This window comes from Macaca fascicularis, chromosome 15 (assembly GCF_037993035.2).
Source record: "Macaca fascicularis isolate 582-1 chromosome 15, T2T-MFA8v1.1".
Taxonomy (NCBI): domain Eukaryota; kingdom Metazoa; phylum Chordata; class Mammalia; order Primates; family Cercopithecidae; genus Macaca; species Macaca fascicularis.
The window spans coordinates 104,038,187-104,058,879 of NC_088389.1; the positions used below are offsets into that span (position 1 = coordinate 104,038,187).

A 20,693-nucleotide genomic window follows, 5' to 3' on the forward strand; every position below is an offset into this window, starting at 1 on the left:
ATCAAAGAAGCTCCTAACAATATTAATATACTTAATAGCAAAAAATTTCCCTTCCTATTTTTTTGAAACTCTACGGTGGCTCTGATTTATGAATATCTGATATGTCTTCTTGCCAGCTATCACTCAAGGACGTGGATTATTATTTATTGCACAATCTAAAAATATTCTAGGCTACAGTAATTAAGATATAATTAAATATCAAGAATAACTTGACTAGAGCCAGAAAATTCGAAGTGAAGTAATTTTGTACCTTGGACTTGTCATTTATTTTTTTACTGTGAACTGTTATAACTCATGAGGTTTTTTTTCAAAGAACAATTATTGTTGATTATTGTGTTCTCTTTTGGGAATTTTAAGGTGAGTCGTTTTATGCTGATAGATTTTTGTTGTCTTAAATTGAAGCCAGAAACTTGTCTTATTTTCATTTATTTGTTAAAAATCGCATTTCTGTTTTGTATTCATCCTATTAGAAACATTGCTCCAACTGAAACGGCACAAACGTGCTGCTTTTGAAATTTTGAGGGTTGCCCTCTCCTGTATTTTAGGACTGGCCCAGATTCATTCTCACTCAACAGTTCTGTGAAAAGAAAGAAAGAAAATTATCAGAATTATTTAAAAATATAGAACCCAACAGATTCAGATTGGATCTAACCTATTGTCAAAAACTTTCATTTAAAATTTATTTTTAGAAAATCAAGCATGTTTTCAAAAACCAATACTTTAAGCAAGAATTTGCTATTGTATGAATTATGGACAGACAGTGTGTCTCTCATTTCTGCTGATTGTGGTGGTATCAAATAGAAGGATGTTCTAATGAAGTCAAGATCGAAATCGTGGTATAGATTGAGATAAATGAAGCCATCTATATATTCTTTCACTTTGGAAACATTAGGGAAATACTAAAGGGCTGGTACTGAAGGAGATAACGGGGGAATAAAAAGGAAGAGCATTAGGAAACTATTGATCCAACCTGGCTGTGAGGCAATGGATTTATCATTAGTGCCTGATTCTCCACAGCCCCTTGAGGGACCAAGGTAGGCCTCCTGACAAAGAATTCCCCTGGAAAAGGCTCAGAATTCTCAAAGTTAGTTCTCTGCCTTGCTTCATGGTCTTTTGCCTCTCTCTGTTTCCTAGACTCTGCATTGATGATTCTCTCCTAAATTCAGTGCAGTCTTCCCTTCTACTTGGATGATTTGTACCAATTGACTATCTTAACTTTTGAACTATCACCCTATTCATTTGCTATTTTTACTACTTTTTGGTAAAAGGGTGCCTGCAGTGGACCACTTAAAAAAATGGCTTTTGGTTCCCAATCCTTGAAACCTCTTACCCTTAAACAGTGTTCTGGAAACTGTCATTCACTTAGGTGAGATTAACGGTTAACACATCCTTTTCCACCCACTTTATTCTAGGGCAGTACTTTTAGGTAGTTTAAAAAAAAGAAAAAAAGAAACACAACTGACTTTTAAATCGTCGTTATTCTGTTAACACATAAAGGCAATTACTTTTTCTGTTTCTTTTTGTTTTCTTTTTAGAATAATCATAGGCATTAAGATGTGCTACATTAATGTAATTGTTTCAACTTACAGTTTATCAAATCAGCAAATGCAAGCTTTAAATCAGTGTCATTTTTTAGCCTTAAAATAAATTGTTCTCTGAATTTGGGCAGCTTATTTCTGGCAGTTTGCAGATGGACAGCCTCATGGCATTACTGAATGTATGCATTAGAACATAATTAGCTACATGTAAAGATAGGTTTAGCTCTTTCTAAATGGGTTAATCAGTTCTCACTGAATTCAGGGAAATATAAGGGAAATTCAATGCTCAATGTGTTTAGATATGTTGGCTTAGACTTTAAGTAAGCGGGATATAAATAAATACATACCCCAATGAGAACTAGTTCTGTCATGTTCAGCCTTTCTATCAAGTTATCAAAGCATGAATATTGCCTGGTCGTATTCCAGGAGGCTTCTTTGTTTTGATTTTGATTTGTTTTCATTTGTAATCTGGAGTTTTATGGTCGCATCATTAAGTAGACCTTTTGTGGTGCACTGCTTTTGCAGGTGGGTTGTGAAAGGGCAGGACTCATTTACTTAGTTATTAGAATACCTTCAGTAAATGAGTTGTAAAATATAACACACTTAAAACAAGAAAACTGGGCTGCATCTCTGCCTTTCATTCCATACCCCAGGTGGCTGGGTTTTTTTGCTGCTTCTGCTCCAGGTGACATCTAAAGTTGCTGTCCCTCTAGGGTTCTGCCTGGGGTGTCTTTGTCTCTATCTTCTCTGTTAGGTGTCCTTATCTACTTGTATACCTTTTGACACTATCTGTATGTTGATGGGGTTCCTTAATGTGTATATCTAGGACTGATCTCTCCCTTGTGTTCTATCTTCATCTGGATGTGTAATAAATGTCTCAAACTGAAAATAATAGGGGAAATAAAAAGGAAGATCAAACAGAACTTCTGATTACCTCTAAGCCCAAATTTTCATGTGACTATCCCTCACTCCCCAGTCTTCTCAGTGTCAGTAGAAGGCACCACTATTGACCTAGACATCAGAAATTCTAGACATCATCTATTCTAGATGACTCTTTTTTCTTCAACCCCAATCCAATCAATTAGAGGTACAGTTGATTCTACCTTCTCTAAATAGATCGAATCCCTTCAGTTGAACTCTTCACTGCCACTCACCCAGTAGTCTAAACCTCCATGCTCGCTCTCCTGCGTCACTGCAGTAACCTAACCAGTCTTCCTGCTTTCACCTGTGCCCCTCTTCAAAATTTTCCAAAGGTAAGCAAGGTCTTCCCAGGCTCCTTATGTCTTTTTGTCTTTCACAATGTAATTGTAAACATTTTTAAACATTCAGAAGTTTAAAGATAGACTAGTACAATGAATCCCTATGTACCCATCATTTGGACCGAATAATTATTTGCTCTAACTGTATCTTCATGTGCCTTTCTCCCCAAACATACTCTTAAATACTCTCAGATGAATTCCAGACATCATATTACTTTATTGGTAAATACTTCAGTATATATTGATGAAAGATAAAAACTCCTTAACAAGTTTATAACTACAGATATCTATTATGTTCAATTTTCTGTGAAAACCTTAAAATATTTTATAGTTTCAAGCAAATTTCACACAGGTATTTGGCTGCTTACTTCTTAAATCTCTTTTTAATTTATATATTCCCCTTTCCTCTCTCTTCTTTTATCTTCCAACTTATCCGTTGAAGAGAGCTGCCGTTCAATCTGCAATCTGTTGTTCAGTTTGCTTCTGTCCTTCAATCTGCAGATCTCTTTCTGAATTGTCCTAATTGCATGCCTTCCAACATGGTGCCTTTTACCATTTTCCTCTGACCTAGTGATTTTCTGAAGCCTAGTGGTTACATTAGGAACTAGATAACCTTCACACTTATATTGTGGCAATAATAGTTCATAGGTGATGTTTGTATTTCCTAGCATAACACTTCAAAAGGAACGTAATTTCTGATTGCATCATTCTTTTTGAGACATTAAAACCAGTTAGTAGGTTAAGGTATTGTTATCAGTTTGATGCATTCATCATAATGTTTCCATCCATAAATCAATTAGGAATTGTAGGTACTGTTCATATTTGTAGCCTGAATCTGTATTTGTTGTTGTTGTTGAAGGTTGCAAATGCTTATATTCTAACTCCACATTCTTTCTTCACCTACTTTCTTGAAAATGTCCAAAGGGAAACACTTTCATCATCTAGTTGTTAATACTGAGATGAGTTTGTACAGGGAATTCAGGATAAATGAGAAATGTTTCCCCTTATTTACAGATTTTAGAAGAACAAATTGGTTTTTTAACACCTTTCATGGTGATTGTATTTTTTATTATTGGGTATAACTATGAAATCATAGATTTTAAGATATGTAAAGTATTTTAAACACTTATTTGTTGCAGTTATTATTACAGCTGTTCAAAATATTTTTTGTTTCTTTTTTCTTTTTTCTTTTAGCCACTGAGCTCCTTCAAATTGGCTTTGTCGATACTGAGCTCCTTCAAATTGGCTTTGTCGATGTAACTCAAAGCCTTCCAATTTTCTCTCTTAAGATCTATGCTCTTCTTACGTATTTCTTGTCCAACACCTGGAAGCAGCTAGTTTTCCAAACACTCTGGCTTCTTTAAGAAGAATGTGATTTTTAAAGACCTTATTTTAAGACTAGAGATGCTTATGTCTACTGTGGTGTTCAGTGTTTCCAGACTTTTTCATTGGACAGAGCTTGGAAAAAAAGTGAAGATAAAAATATACCATGAGTTGATATTCAAATTTGATTCCAATATTAATTTGACTTCATAAATATTACATTTCCACATATTCAAGGGTGAAAACCTTGGATCCTAATAACAGTAGTATAAGTACTTTTTACGCATCCAATGTATATGTGTACAAATGGTTTGCTTGCCAAATACAGACACACGTACATACACACTAGCTACAGAATAACAACATGATTAGAAAAAACAGTTTGAGATCTCTACAGTGTTTTTGTCCTTACCTTATATCCTAGTGGATATGTAAGAATTACTGCATTTTAAAATTACTTGATATAATGCCTGTTTGTGTGGTTTAGCCCCCTCATATGCAATTTATTTCTTTTTTTGGTTTTTATTTCTTAAAGATTTATTTCTGCTTACATTTCATATAGTTTTTTTGTATGATTATAGGAGCATTTACGTGATTCCAAAATCAAAAGTATAAAATCAGGCGCAGTCATGGAAGTCTCCCTTCCAACCCATCCCCTTCCCTCTAGTCTTCTCTTCTCCTTCTAGGTTACCTAATCCTTAAATTAGGTTTTGGTTTATTCTCTATTTTCAATATAAGAATATTTGTATGCAGGGGTGTGCTTTTGTGATTTATGCCCTTTTTAAAGATAGTATACAGTATAGACTTTTTGCCACCTTCCTATTTTACTTGATGGTGTATACTATGTATCACTTAATAGCTGATACAGAGCTGTTTCTCATTCCTTTTTATAGCTACATAGCACTCTCTTTTATGTATATGACATAATTAATTAAACCAGTCACCTATTTATGGATCTTTGTGATGTGTCTAGTCTTCTGCTTTATAAATATTGCTCTCTTCCCACTTGAAACCCTTCTATGGCTTCCTGTTGTTCTAAATAAAAATTCAAACAACTTTCCATGGCTTACATGGTCCTGCATATTGGGTTTCTCTGAATTCTCCAACCTCGACTCACCATTTTCTGTCTGTCTAATTATTCTTTATATTCTAACTTCTCTACACTTCTTTCCATTTGTCAAATACACCCAAGATTTATCTGTCTTTAGAGTTTTGCATTTGCTAGTCCCAGCAAATACTTTTCTCAGCACCTGTTTTCATGACTGACATATTACACCCTTCACATTAGGGGAATTCAAATGCTACTGGCTCAGAAATATCTTCTGGAACAGTCCTACCTTAAGTGACACTACTATTTATTCAAGCTAGTAACCTATTTATTTTTTTCACAACACGTACCACAATCTGTAGCAGCATATGACAGATCAAATTGTTGTTATTCTATGACATCATATTGTGTTAGATTATTTGTTCATTTGATGTTTGTGCTCCTCACCTAAATATCTTTCTGACTGTTGAATCTTTCACATGCTGTAGAGTGTCCGACACTATATAGTATGGGCTCAAAAAGCATTTGTTGAACTAATGATTGAGTGAATCAATTTAATAATATCAAGCATAAAATATGCTACAAATGAAAAAATACCTATAAAGCCTTAGCAGCTTAAAATCGAACAACCTGGCTCTTTTTGTATATTTCTGTAATGTACCAAAAATTGCGTGTCTTTCACAGTATGCCACGTGTCATGGAATTAATGTTTTGTGACCTCACTTGAGTGTTGTCATACCAGACTGTAGGATCTAAATTTTTTATTGTTTTAGGGATCAAGACAATAACATTTATCTCTGATGTGTAACTCCAGTAAGCTGTGAGGCCTTTACATTTGTTTTGAGATTCTAGCTAAAGTTTTAACCATAAACCGCAGATCGTCGCCCACAAGTGAGAGAAGATATCAGACATATGGTTGTCCTAACTAGAGAAGTAGTGTTATTTCAGTTTTAGAGATGAAGACTGGACCTCAGAATTGGTAAGCAAGCTGAAAATGTGACATATTAAGTGACTTTGCTGGAATTCAATCGTACGAGTCCTTAATTCCAAATCTCATGTTTTGTGTCTGTATACACTGAATATGAAGACATAACTAAATAGGATTTTTATAATTTCTGGCCATGTAAAAATTTATAGCTTAATAAGAAACATTAAAAACTTAAAAGTTATATTTGTATAGAGAAAAGTCACCCATTTTGGTGTATTTTCATCTACCTCTATTTACTTAGCCAGGAATGTTCTCAGACTCCATGACTCAGACACCTAAAATTTACTCATGTGATAAATTTTTGACACTCTCTACAGTGTTAAAAGTATTCATAAATACTCATAAGTTTTTGGCCTAGTTAAGTCTTATAACTAACTTAACTAGTTTTGAGATGTTTTCTTTGTTCTGTTACAAAACAGCCTACTCAGCACTACACCATCCTGACACTTGCTACATTTGTCAGTTTTCTTCTGCAGTTTCTTGACAAACTGCCATTTCCCTCAAAAGCCTCTGTTAGACTCTCCCCACCCCACGCCTGCACTGCACACTAATGGCCTAAAATTCTAAATTGACAGAACCTTTAAATGGTCAGGCACATATATTTTTCATTATTGCATCCATAGCGAAAATATCCAAAGCATAAAGATTATTTTAACAAAAGACTATGAAATTTACATCATTTTAAAATCATAATCCCCCTTATTTCTGCATAAGGGAATGATATAGCTACCATTATTTACTGACTTCATGACATCACTTATTCTTTTGGTCGATTAGGACTTTTGGTAGAGGCAACTGTTGAAAAATGTCCTTATTTCACTGTATTTCTTAAACTTCTCTAATTGTCTATTACATGTCCACCTGGAAGATGTAATGAACATACAAATGTCCACACTTCATGCTTGGAGGAGTTGATTGGCCACAGTTGGAATGAACCCTGGGAGTCTGTATTTATAACAAAGAGCCTGTGATTCTGATGCCAGGGCCAATTTGGGGTTGTCACAGGTGTAAATGCTCTACTGGTTACTTTCAGAATTCTTTGAAGGTGAGAAATATGTCTTTGTCAACTAAAGAATGTCTTAAAACTTAACTGTGGTAGATGGCCGAATAGGAACAGCTCCAGTCTCCAACTCCCAGCGCGAGAGACACAGAAGACCGGTGATTTCTGCATTTTCAACTGAGGTACTGGGTTCATCTCACTGGGGAGTGCCGGACGATCGGTGCTGGTCAGCTGCTGCAGCCCGACCAGCAAGAGCTGAAGCAGGGCGAGGCATTGCCTCACCTGGGAAGCGCAAGGGGGAAGGGAATCCATTTTCCTAGCCAAGGGAACTGAGACACACAACACCTGGAAAATTGGGTAACTCCCACCCCAATACTGCGCTTTAAGCAAACAGGCACACCAGGAGATCATATCCCACACCTGGCCGGGAGGGTCCCACACCCACGGAGCCTCCCTCATTGCTAGCACAGCAGTCTGTGATCTACCTGCAAGGCAGCAGCGAGGCTGGGGGAGGGGCGCCCGCCATTGCTGAGGCTTAAGTAGGTAAACAAAGCCGCTGGGAAGCTCGAACTTGGTGGAGCTCACAGCAGCTCAAGGAAACCTGCCTGTCTCTGTAGACTCCACCTCTGGGGACAGGGCACAGTAAACAATAACAAACTCAGCCGAAACCTCTGCAGACGCAAACGACTCTGTCTGACAGCTTTGAAGAGAGCAGTGGATCTCCCAACACGGAGGTTGAGATCTGAGAAGGGACAGTCTCCCTGCTCAAGTGGGTCCCTGACCCCTGAGTAGCCTAACTGGGAGACATTCCCCACCAGGGGCAGTCTGACACCCTACACCTCACAGGGTGGAGTACACCCCTGAGAGGAAGCTTCCAAAGCAAGAATCAGACAGGTACACTCGCTGTTCAGAAATATTCTATCTTCTGCAGCCTCTGCTGCTGATACCCAGGCAAACAGGGTCTGGAGTGGACCTCAAGCAATCTCCAACAGACCTACAGCTGAGGGTCCTGACTGTTAGAAGGAAAACTATCAAACAGGAAGGACACCTACACCAAAACCCCATCAGTACATCACCATCATCAAAGACCAGAGGCAGATAAAACCACAAAGATGGGGAAAAAGCAGGGCAGAAAAGCTGGAAATTCAAAAAATAAGAGCGCATCTCCCCCGGCAAAGGAGCGCAGCTCATCGCCAGCAACGGATCAAAGCTGGACGGAGAATGACTTTGACGAGATGAGAGAAGAAGGCTTCAGTCCATCAAATTTCTCAGAGCTAAAGGAGGAATTACGTACCCAGCGCAAAGAAACTAAAAATCTTGAAAAAAAAAAGTGGAAGAATTGATGGCTAGAGTAATTAATGCAGAGAAGGTCCTAAACGAAATGAAAGAGATGAAAACCATGACACGAGAAATACGTGACAAATGCACAAGCTTCAGTAACCGACTCGATCAACTGGAAGAAAGAGTATCAGCAATTGAGGATGAAATGAATGAATGGAAGCGAGAAGAGAAACCAAAAGAAAAAAGAAGAAAAAGAAATGAACAAAGCCTGCAAGAAGTATGGGATTATGTAAAAAGACCAAATCTACGTCTGATTGGGGTGCCTGAAAGTGAGGAGGAAAATGGAACCAAGTTGGAAAACACTCTTCAGGATATCATCCAGGAGAACTTCCCCAACCTAGTGGGGCAGGCCAACATTCAAATCCAGGAAATACAGAGAACGCCACAAAGATACTCCTCGAGAAGAGCAACTCTAAGACACATAATTGCCAGATTCACCAAAGTTGAAATGAAGGAAAAAATCTTAAGGGCAGCCAGAGTGAAAGGTCGAGTTACCCACAAAGGGAAGCCCATCGGACTAACAGATCTCTCGGCAGAAACTCTCCAAGCCAGAAGAGAGTGGGGGCCAATATTCAACATTCTTAAAGAAAAGAATTTTAAACCCAGAATTTCATATCCAGCCAAACTAAGTTTCATAAGTGAAGGAGAAATAAAATCCTTTACAGATAAGCAAATGCTTAGAGATTTTCTCACCACTAGGCCTGCCTTACAAGAGACCCTGAAGGAAGCACTAAACATGGAAAGGAACAACAGGTACCAGCCATTGCAAAAACATGCCAACATGTAAAGACCATCGAGGCTAGGAAGAAACTGCATCAACTAACGAGCAAAATAACCAGTTAATATCATAATGGCAGGATCAAGTTCACACATAACAATCTTAACCTTAAATGTAAATGGACTAAATGCTCCAATTAAAAGACACAGACTGGCAAACTGGATAAAGAGTCAAGACCCATCAGTCTGCTGTATTCAGGAGACCCATCTCACACGCAGAGACATACATAGGCTCAAAATAAAGGGATGGAGGAAGGTGTTTACCAAGCAAATGGAGAACAAAAAAAAGCGGGGGTTGCAATACTAGTCTCTGATAAAACAGACTTTAAACCATCAAAGATCAAAAGAGACAAAGAAGGCCATTACATAATGGTTAAGGGATCAATTCAACAGGAAGAGCTAACTATCCTAAATATATATGCACCCAATACAGGAGCACCCAGATTCATAAAGCAAGTCCTTAGAGACTTACAAAGAGACTTAGACTCCCATACAGTAATAATGGGAGACTTCAACACTCCACTGTCAACATTAGACAGATCAACGAGACAGAAAGTTAACAAGGATATCCAGGAATTGAACTCATCTCTGCAGCAAGCAGACCTCATAGACATCTATAGAACTCTCCACCCCAAATCAACAGAATATACATTCTTCTCAGCACCACATCGTACTTACTCCAAAATTGACCACGTAATTGGAAGTAAAGCACTCCTCAGCAAATGTACAAGAACAGAAATTATAACAAACTGTCTCTCAGACCACAGTGCAATCAAACTAGAGCTCAGGACTACGAAACTCAATCAAAACCACTCAACTACATGGAAACTGAACAACCTGCTCCTGAATGACTACTGGGTACATAACGAAATGAAGGCAGAAATAAAGATGTTCTTTGAAACCAATGAGAACAAAGATACAACATACCAGAATCTCTGGGACACATTTAAAGCAGTGTGTAGAGGGAAATTTATAGCAGTAAATGCCCACAAGAGAAAGCAGGAAAGATCTAAAATTGACACTCTAACATCACAATTAAAAGAACTAGAGAAGCAAGAGCAAACACATTCGAAAGCTAGCAGAAGGCAAGAAATAACTAAGATCAGAGCAGAACTGAAGGAGATAGAGACACAAAAAACCCTCCAAAAAATCAATGAATCCAGGAGTTGGTTTTTTGAAAAGATCAACAAAATTGACAGACCACTAGCAAGACTAATAAAGAAGAAAAGAGAGAAGAATCAAATCGACGCAATTAAAAATGATAAAGGGGATATCACCACCGACCCCACAGAAATACAAACTACCATCAGAGAATACTATAAACACCTCTACGCAAATAAACTGGAAAATCTAGAAGAAATGGATAATTTCCTGGACACTTACACTCTTCCAAGACTAAACCAGGAAGAAGTTGAATCCCTGAATAGACCAATAGCAGGCTCTGAAATTGAGGCAATAATTAATAGCCTACCAACCAAAAAAAGTCCAGGACCAGATGGATTCACAGCTGAATTCTACCAGAGGTACAAGGAGGAGTTGGTACCATTCCTTCTGAAACTATTCCAATCAATAAAAAAGAGGGAATCCTCCCTAACTCATTGTATGAGGCCAACATCATCCTGATACCAAAGCCTGGCAGAGACACAACAAAAAAAGAGAATTTTAGACCAATATCCCTGATGAACATGGATGCAAAAATCCTCAATAAAATACTGGCAAACCGGATTCAGCAACACATCAAAAAGCTTATCCACCATGATCAAGTGGGCTTCATCCCTGGGATGCAAGGCTGGTTCAACATTCGCAAATCAATAAACATAATCCACCATATAAACAGAACCAAAGACAAGAACCACATGATTATCTCAATAGATGCAGAAAAGGCTTTTGACAAAATTCAACAGCCCGTCATGCTAAAAACGCTCAATAAATTCGGTATTGATGGAACGTACCTCAAAATAATAAGAGCTATTTATGACAAACCCACAGATAATATCATACTGAATGGGCAAAAGCTGGAAAAATTCCCTTTGAAAACTGGCACAAGACAGGGATGCCCTCTCTCACCACTCCTATTCAACATAGTGTTGGAAGTTCTGGCTAGGGCAATTAGGCAAGAGGAAGAAATCAAGGGTATTCAGTTAGGAAAAGAAGAAGTCAAATTGTCCCTGTTTGCAGATGACATGATTGTATATTTAGAAAACCCCATTGTCTCAGCCCAAAATCTCCTTAAGCTGATAAGCAACTTCAGCAAAGTCTCAGGATACAAAATTAATGTGCAAAAATCACAAGCATTCTTATACACCAGTAACAGACAAACAGAGAGCCAAATCAGGAATGAACTTCCATTCACAATTGCTTCAAAGAGAATAAAATACCTAGGAATCCAACTTACAAGGGATGTAAAGGACCTCTTCAAGGAGAACTACAAACCACTGCTCAGTGAAATCAAAGAGGACACAAACAAATGGAAGAACATACCATGCTCATGGATAGGAAGAATCAATATCGTGAAAATGGCCATACTGCCCAAGGTAATTTATAGATTCAATGCCATCCCCATCAAGCTACCAATATGTTTCTTCACAGAATTGGAAAAAACTGCTTTAAAGTTCATATGGAACCAAAAAAGAGCCCGAATCTCCAAGACAATCCTAAGTCAAAAGAACAAAGCTGGAGGCATCACGCTACCTGACTTCAAACTATACTACAAGGCTACAGTAACCAAAACAGCATGGTACTGGTACCAAAACAGAGATCTAGACCAATGGAACAGAACAGAGTCCTCAGAAATAATACCACACATCTACAGCCATCTGATCTTTGACAAACCTGAGAGAAACAAGAAATGGGGAAAGGATTCCCTATTTAATAAATGGTGCTGGGAAAATTGGCTAGCCATAAGTAGAAAGCTGAAACTGGATCCTTTCCTTACTCCTTATACGAAAATTAATTCAAGATGGATTAGAGACTTAAATGTTAGACCTAATACCATAAAAATCCTAGAGGAAAACCTAGGTAGTACCATTCAGGACATAGGCATGGGCAAAGACTTCATGTCTAAAACACCAAAAGCAACGGCAGCGAAAGCCAAAATTGACAAATGGGATCTCATTAAACTAAAGAGCTTCTGCACAGCAAAAGAAACTACCATCAGAGTGAACAGGCAACCTACAGAATGGGAGAAAATTTTTGCAATCTACTCATCTGACAGAGGGCTAATATCCAGAACCTACAAAGAAGTCAAATAAATTTACAAGAAAAAAACAAACAACCCCATCAAAAAGTGGGCAAAGGATATGAACAGACATTTCTCAAAAGAAGACATTCATATAGCCAACAGACACATGAAAAAATGCTCATCATCACTGGCCATCAGAGAAATGCAAATCAAAACCACAATGAGATACCATCTCACACCAGTTAGAATGGCGATCATTAAAAAGTCAGGAAACAACAGGTGTTGGAGAGGATGTGGAGAAATAGGAACACTTTTACACTGTTGGTGGGATTGTAAACTAGTTCAACCATTATGGAAAACAGTATGGCGATTCCTCAAGGATCTAGAACTAGATGTACCATATGACCCAGCCATCCCATTACTGGGGATATACCCAAAGGATTATAAATTATGCTGCTATAAAGACACATGCACACGTATGTTTATTGCAGCACTATTCACAATAGCAAAGACTTGGAATCAACCCAAATGTCCATCAGTGACAGATTGGATTAAGAAAATGTAGCACATATACACCATGGAATACTATGCAGCCATCAAAAAGGATGAGTTTGTGTCCTTTGTAGGGACATGGATGCAGCTGGAAACCATCATTCTTAGCAAACTGTCACAAGAACAGAAAACCAAACACTGCATGTTCTCACTCATTGGTGGGAACTGAACAATGAGATCACTTGGACTCAGGAAGGGGAACATCACACACTGGGGCCTATCATGGGGAGGGGGGCGGGGGGAGGGATTGCATTGGGAGTTATACCTGATGTAAATGACGAGTTGATGGGTGCAGCACAGCAACATGGCACAAGTATACATATGTAACAAATCTGCACGTTATGCACATGTACCCTACAACTTAAAGTATAATAAGAATAAATAAATTAAAAAAAAAAAAAAAACTTAACTGTGCATATGAGTCACCTGGGAATGGTGTTAAAATGTAGGTTCTCATTCTGTAGATCTGGGGCAGGGACTGAGAGTCTGCATTTCAGAAAAGCTCCCAGTTGATGCCAGTGTTGTTCATCTGTGAAACACAATTTGAGTGCCTCTTGCCTATATGGCTTTTAGAATAACCTTGGGACTTAAAAAATATATATAAAATAAAATATGTGTGTGTGTGTTTACATATATATATACAGTTCAATTAAATCAGAATCTTTAAGAGGACATAAGATATTTAAAGTGATTCTCAGGTGATTCTAAATTCACAGTGATTCCATGTGTAACCAGGGTTCAAAACCAGTGTCCTAAATGAAAATGCAAATGAGAAAGAAAACTAAAATTTCCCTTTTTTTAGTTACCAGACTTACAACACTCATGCCATTTAAACTCCAGTTGTAGGCAAAGAAAACTTAGGCTGCCTAAATGCATATTTTTATGCCAAGTAAAAATTTCTGTGAGTTCTTCTCTACCTTAAGTCCAGATTCCAGGATTCAGGCACCTGCCTTTGTGTGTGTGTATGTGTGTTTGTGTGTGTGTGTTTGAAAAACTGCAAACATTAAACTATAGTTATCATAATCCTCTTTCATGTATCATTGGTAGGTGAGTAATAGGGCAGATGTCTAGGGGCAGAGCCTTAATATTTGTGCCAGTGAATCAACGACTTGAATTGCTGTCCATGGTCCTGGTGCTATGACTCATTTGTTTTCCTGAAGTTTAGTTGTTAACAGGTTGTCAAAGACTTTTATTTATTTATGTTTTTACCTTATTGGCTCTTTCTCCATGCGCCTTTCTTACCTACATATGAAATAAGAGAATATTATATTGCATATATTCTTAAAAGCACCAAACGAGAAGGAAAGAGACCTAGAAATATCAGGATATCACAAAGGGTTGTTTAGAGTAAAAGCAAAATAGTACTATCCTTTCTCCCTGTCAGCAGAGCATTTCATTATGTGGAATACAGTGACACAGGTAAACTTGAATATGTCATTGTATATTTTATTTTTCAAAAGATTATTCATAAGCTATTAACAGATATTTTTATAGCTGCCACTATCAGAAAATTGCAGTTTTAATTTTTTTCTGTTCAAAAGCAAGTTCTTAAAAAGCAATTCAGAATTCTATTTTTGGACATGAGAGTCCTGAACATGCCCTCCTACCACAAACCACTAGAAAACTGTAAAATAGAAGAAAGAACCATTCTCAAACATTGGAAACAGTTTAGGGCTGTTATCCATGATTTTTAAAAAAGGAACATGATGGGCAATATGATATTCCCAGATTTCTCCCTGGAGACGTAGTCTGGACCATGACCCAGAAAGTGGGCTCCCAAGCAGAGCACATCAATCTTGCTAAAATGGGATAACAGTAGTTAAGAGCTTGGAGAGGCTAAGGTAGCTGGTGTTTGTAGGACAGAATATGACAAGAGCAGAGAGAAAGGAGCTTCGTGGATCTGTGTAGGAGTCACCTTGAGTCTATTGCTGGATATTAATTTGCACTGGCTAGCACAAAATTTCATCAGACTGGTGAAGAATTACCAAGCATGTATAAGCTGAACACCTATCAGAGATTACATAGGAATGGGGGATATACAAGTTACAACAAGCCAGATTGGAGACAGTTTGTAGGCATACCTCAGGGCATTCAACATAGATTCCTGAAGGAGAATTCTTTAGAATTGGAATAAAGTAACACTAGAGGAAAGACATCTCTAGAACAACCACCACAAAGCAAAAATAAATAAAATAAAAGGCCTCAAAAATATGAGACTGATCCACAAATTACTTAACTGACTTCAAAGTAAATTGCAATATTATTTAAAAGAAGGCAACACATTTTTAACATGCAAATATGTAATTTTACAATATTTAACATCCAATAAATTATTAGTTAAGATTGAAAGAGGCAAGAAAAATATGCCCTATTTACCAGGAGAGAAATTCAATAACAAAAAGAGACTTAACAACAGTAATAATATTAGCAGACAGTTTTAACCTAGTTATTATAAATATGCTAAAGAATTTGAAAATATAAAAAATAATGCAGAGATAAATAAAAATATAAAAAGCAAAATGAAAATTCTAGCGCTTACAAATGCAGTATCTAATTTTTTTTAAAAAATCAAATTATTTCCTAATATTCTTTACATCCTATCACCATCCCACCTTGGAGACTTTAGCTGAGTGTTTGAAATGGTCCCACGGCTCACTGATGACGTTATTCATTACTTTCATCATTTTTTCTTTCGGCTTTTCATTTTGGTAATTTCTAATGCTATGTAAGTCCACACTACTTTTTCTTCTGTAATGCGTAATCTGTTCATCTCATCAATTGTACTTATCATTTCAAACATTGTAGTTTCCATATATTGATGTTTTGAGTCTTTTAAGTATTTTCCACGTATCTACTTAACTTTCCAATCTTTCTTTGAATATATGGAATTCAGTTATAATTATCATTTTAATGTTCTGATATACTAATTTTTTTTTTTTTTTTTTTTTGAGATGGAGTCTCGCTCTGTCACCCAGGCTGGAGTGCAGTGACCGGATCTCGGCTCACTGCAAGCTCCGCCTGCCGGGTTTACGCCATTCTCCTGCCTCAGCCTCCCGAGTAGCTGAGACTACAGGCGCCCACCACCATGCCCGGCTAGTTTTTTGTATTTTTTTAGTAGAGACAGGATTTCACCATGTTAGCCAGGATGGACTCGATCTCCTGACCTCGTGATCTGCCCATCTCAGCCTCCCAAAGTGCTGGAATTACAGGCTTGAGCCATGATATACTAATTTTATCATGTATCATTTCTTGGTTAGTTTCAATTGAGTATTTTTTTTCTCCTCGTTATAGGTCATATTATTTTGTTTCTTCTCATACCTTGATTGGATGGCAGACATTGTGAATTTTACCCTATTAGTTGTTGGATGCTTTTGTATTTTTTTTTATTTTAAAATATGTAATTGACAAAGATTAAATATATTCGAAGTGTACAATGTGATGATAAGGTATACATATACATGTGTAAGGATTACCACAATCAAAGTAATTAATACATTCATCACCACTTATGCCTTACTTTAAATTCCCCAGAACTTGTTCATCTTATACCTGAATGTTTGTACTTTTTGACCAACATCTCCCCATGTTCTTTTCCTCCCATTCCCTGGTAATCACCCTTCTACTGTCTGCTTGTATGAGTTCAGCATTTTCAGAGTCACATATAAGTGATATCACACAGGGTTTATCTTTCTATGTCTGGCTTATTTCACTTATTATAATGTCTGCCGGGTTCAGATATGTGTTACAAATGGTTAGGATATACTTCTTTTTCATTATTGAATAATATTCCATTATGAATATGTACCACAATTTCTTTATCCACTGTACCATCAATCTTTATCTCTGGATAGAAAATTAGGTTGTTTCTACATTTTGACTATTATGAATAATGCTGCAATAAACATCAAGGTGCATACATCTCTTTGAGATCCTGATTTCATTTTCTGTGGATACATACCCAGAAGTGAAGTTTCTGGACCATATTGTAGTACTATTTTTATTTTTTTGAGGAAGCTCCACACTGTTTTCCGAAATGGTTGTACCAATTTACCTTCCTACCAACAGAATAGAAAAGTTCCCTTTGTTCCACAATCTAATCAAAACTTGCCTTTTTCATAATAGCCAGCCTAATAGGTGTGGGGTAATATCTCACTGTGATTTTGATTTGCATTTCTTCTGATGATTAGTGATATTGAGAAACTTTTCATATACCTTTTGTCCATTTGTATGTCTTTGGAAATATGTCTACTCAAGCTATTTGCCCACATTTTAAATGAATTTGGGGTTTTGGGTTGTTTTTTTTTTTTGCTATTGAGTTGTATGACGACTTTATATATTTTGGATATTAAACCCTATTAGGACATATGGTTTGCAAATATTTTCTCTGATTTAATTGATGCCTGTTTATTTTGTTGATAGTTTCCTTTGCTCTGTGGAAACTGTTTTAGTTTGATGTAGTCCTACTTGTTTGTTTTGGCTTCTGTTGCCTCTGCTTCTTTTTTGTCATATCCAAAACATCATTGCCAAGGCCAAAGGCAAAGGGCTTTTCCCCTATGTTGTCTTCTAAGAGTTTTACAGTTTCAGACCTTACATTTCTTTTATATGGTATAAGACAAAGTTCCAATTCTTTTTTTTGCCTGTGGATATCCAGTTTCCTCAAAACCGTTTATTGAAGAAACTTTCCTTTCCTCATTATGTATTCTTGGTGCCTTGGTATTAGTTAAATATCATTTAGCTCTGTTCCTGAATAGCTTAAAAACAGTTTATTTTTCGGCTGTTAGGTGGAAACAGACCTGTTCAATCCGGAGCTAATTTTGCCCCATTAATGAGGTAAATCTCTTTTGGGAACGCTCTCCAATGCCTTTTGAATTATCAGTTTAGCTGGTGTGGGTGATGATGAAGGGAACTATTTCAAGTGTGAGTTTGAGAGCTTGATCTCTTTAACCCTTCAGGTGGTTTCATCCTCAGGCTTGGCTACTTCCCTCACATTTGTGTGTTCAGCTGAAGACTCTAGAGGAACCCTCTGCAGATCTCGGAGACACTCTCCCTCTGCACAACTGTCTCCTGTCAGGTATCTGCTCTGCAAACTTTAGCTGTCTCTGCCTTTCTGAACTCCCAACTTTATCTTTTCAACTCACAGAGAAGGCTAGGCTCCTTTTGGGAATTTCCTCCGTTTGCCACAGACTATAAACCCTGTGGCAAAAAGTTAAGGTGGTATGCTGGGGCAACTGCAGGCTCACCTCCTTTATTTCTCATCTCTGAGATTGCCATACTTGGTTGCCTGATAGGCATTGTCTTAAACACTGCTGTTTTATATTTTTTATTTCTCTCTCTCTCTCTTTCTTTTTTGTAGTAGTTTTGGGTGGAAGTGTATATCCAGCCCCTGTGGCTTCCTTAGGCTGAAAGTGGAAATTCCTTCCCCCCTAAAAAAAAAAATCATATTAAAAAAAATCCCACTTCTTTTTCTGTAACTTATCTTCTATCGTTAATTTACATTTTCTACTCTCAATTTGAGAGTAACACATTATAAAATTGTAGTTTCAACAGGGAGACTTTTTCAAAGAATCTTATTGTCTGTTGTTAACTATTGACATGAATTTTCTATCCATTCGCTTCATTTTATTCTAAAACAAAGTTTTGTTAGGCTAATATACTAATGGGTCTTTATGATAAAAATATAGGTAATACAGAAAGAAATTAAAATAAATTTTTAAAAGATTTCTTGAGAAATTGGTGTGTAATATCTTTTCAAAATACAGCTTGGTCAAACATAAATATTCCTAGTCACCACACAAAATAATTAGTTAAAAACAGACAATAAAATCTCTAAATGGTGCCTTATTACACAAAAAGTCTTTACCAAAATATAGACATTGAAGCCATAAAAGGATTTTTAAAGAATCAAAGCAGATTAAAAACCAAAATTTCTTAGAAAATGGTATTCTATATTAAAAAAAATCTAGTTAAAAGTATTCTGATGTATAGAAAACTTTGTATGTTAAATAGCATTTAAAAACTGAATTTTTAGAAAATATATTTTATATATTCCACTGAAAGCAAGAAGCTGAATAGTTATTCATAATTGTGAATTCAGAATCAAAAAAAGCAAAGAAGGCTGAAGGTGAAAATAAACATGAAAAATATACTTAAAATGTCATATGCCATGCAAATGGTTGGATTGTTATAAAATGGTTCCCTGATTCACAGAAATCATCACTGCTGTTAAAAAATATTAGAATGCTTTCAGGCACCTCATTGTTGTAGATACTGTGTCAGAATCAACTAGTTTGGGGCCAATTCTTATTTGTCTTTATTATTTCTAAAAATGCTTCACAATGTTTATTCCCATGAGAATCTACTTTACTCATATTAATTTTTTTCTTTTTAAAAGAATTATACACAAATTAAATAGTAATACATAAATCATATTACTTACAATTTATTTGGAACATGCACAATTTAGGAAAATATGATGACCATCCATAATTTACCTGCCATTCTCCCTTCATTAGTAATTTATTGAAAATTTTGTTATTGTAAATACTTATTGAATCATTATTTGCGATTTAGGTTATGCCCTTTTTGTATTTCTTAAGTAGGACCTACTGGATTCAGTTTTTTTTTTCTTTTTTAATTTTAATTTTATTTTCTGTTAATTTTTTTTTTTAACTTTTATTTTGGGTTCGGGGTACATGTGAAGGTTTGTTACGTAAGTAAACTCATGTCATGGGGGTTTATTGTACAGATTATTTCATCACTCAAGTATTAAGCCCAGTACCCAATAGTTATCTTTTCTGCTCCTCTCCTTCTTCCCACTCTTCATCCTCAAGTAGACCCCGATGTCTGTTGTTCCCTTCTTTTTGTCATGAGTTCTCATCATTTAGCTCGCAGTTATAGATGAGAACATGATGTATTTGGTTTTCTGTTCCTGCATTCATTTGCTAAGGATAATGGCCTCCAGCTCCATCCATGTTCCTGCAAAAGACATATCCTCATTCTTTTTTTTTTGGCTGCATAGGATTCTATGGTGTATATCTACTGCAATTTATCCAACCTGTCATTGATGGGCATTTAGGTTGATTCTATATCTTTGCTATTTGGAATAGTGCTGCAATGAACATCTGTGTGCATGTGTCTTTATGGTAGAATGATTTATATTCCTCTGCGTTTATACCCAGTAATGAGATTGCTGGGTTGAATTGTATTTCTATTTTTGTTTTTGTTTTTGTTTTTTAAATTATACTTTAAGTTCTAGGGTACATGTGCATAACGTGCAGGTTTGTTACATATGTATACATGTGCCATGTTGGTGTGCTGCACCCATTAACTTGTCATTTACATTAGATATATCTCCTAATGCTATCCGTTCCCCCTCCCCCCTCCCCACAATAGGCCCCGGTGTGTGATGTTCACCTTCCTATGTCCAAGTATTCTCATTGTTCATTTCCCACCTGTGAGTGAGAACATGCAGTGTTTGGTTTTCTGTTTTTGCGATAGTTTGCTGAGAATGATGGATTCCAGCTGCATCCATGTCCCTACAAAGGACACGAACTCATCCTTTTTTATGGCTGCATAGTATTCCATGGTATATATGTGCCACATTTTCTTAATCCAGTCTGTCACTGATGGACATTTGGGTTGGTTCCAAGTCTTTGCTATTGTAAATAGTGCCGCAATAAACATACG

General features: G+C 36.7%; 1 long non-coding RNA gene across 1 annotated transcript in view; it reads right to left on the bottom strand.

The window, feature by feature from the left end:
* Positions 1-227: 227 nt before the first annotated feature.
* LOC135967472 (uncharacterized) overlaps positions 228-20,693 on the bottom strand; it is a 31,987-nt gene continuing 11,521 nt past the window's right edge. The window contains exons 2-3 of the long non-coding RNA XR_010581611.1: positions 14,217-14,249; positions 228-577 (exon numbers count right to left, since the gene is read on the bottom strand). This is a non-coding gene — a long non-coding RNA (uncharacterized lncRNA). The remainder of the gene's footprint in view (positions 578-14,216; positions 14,250-20,693) is intronic.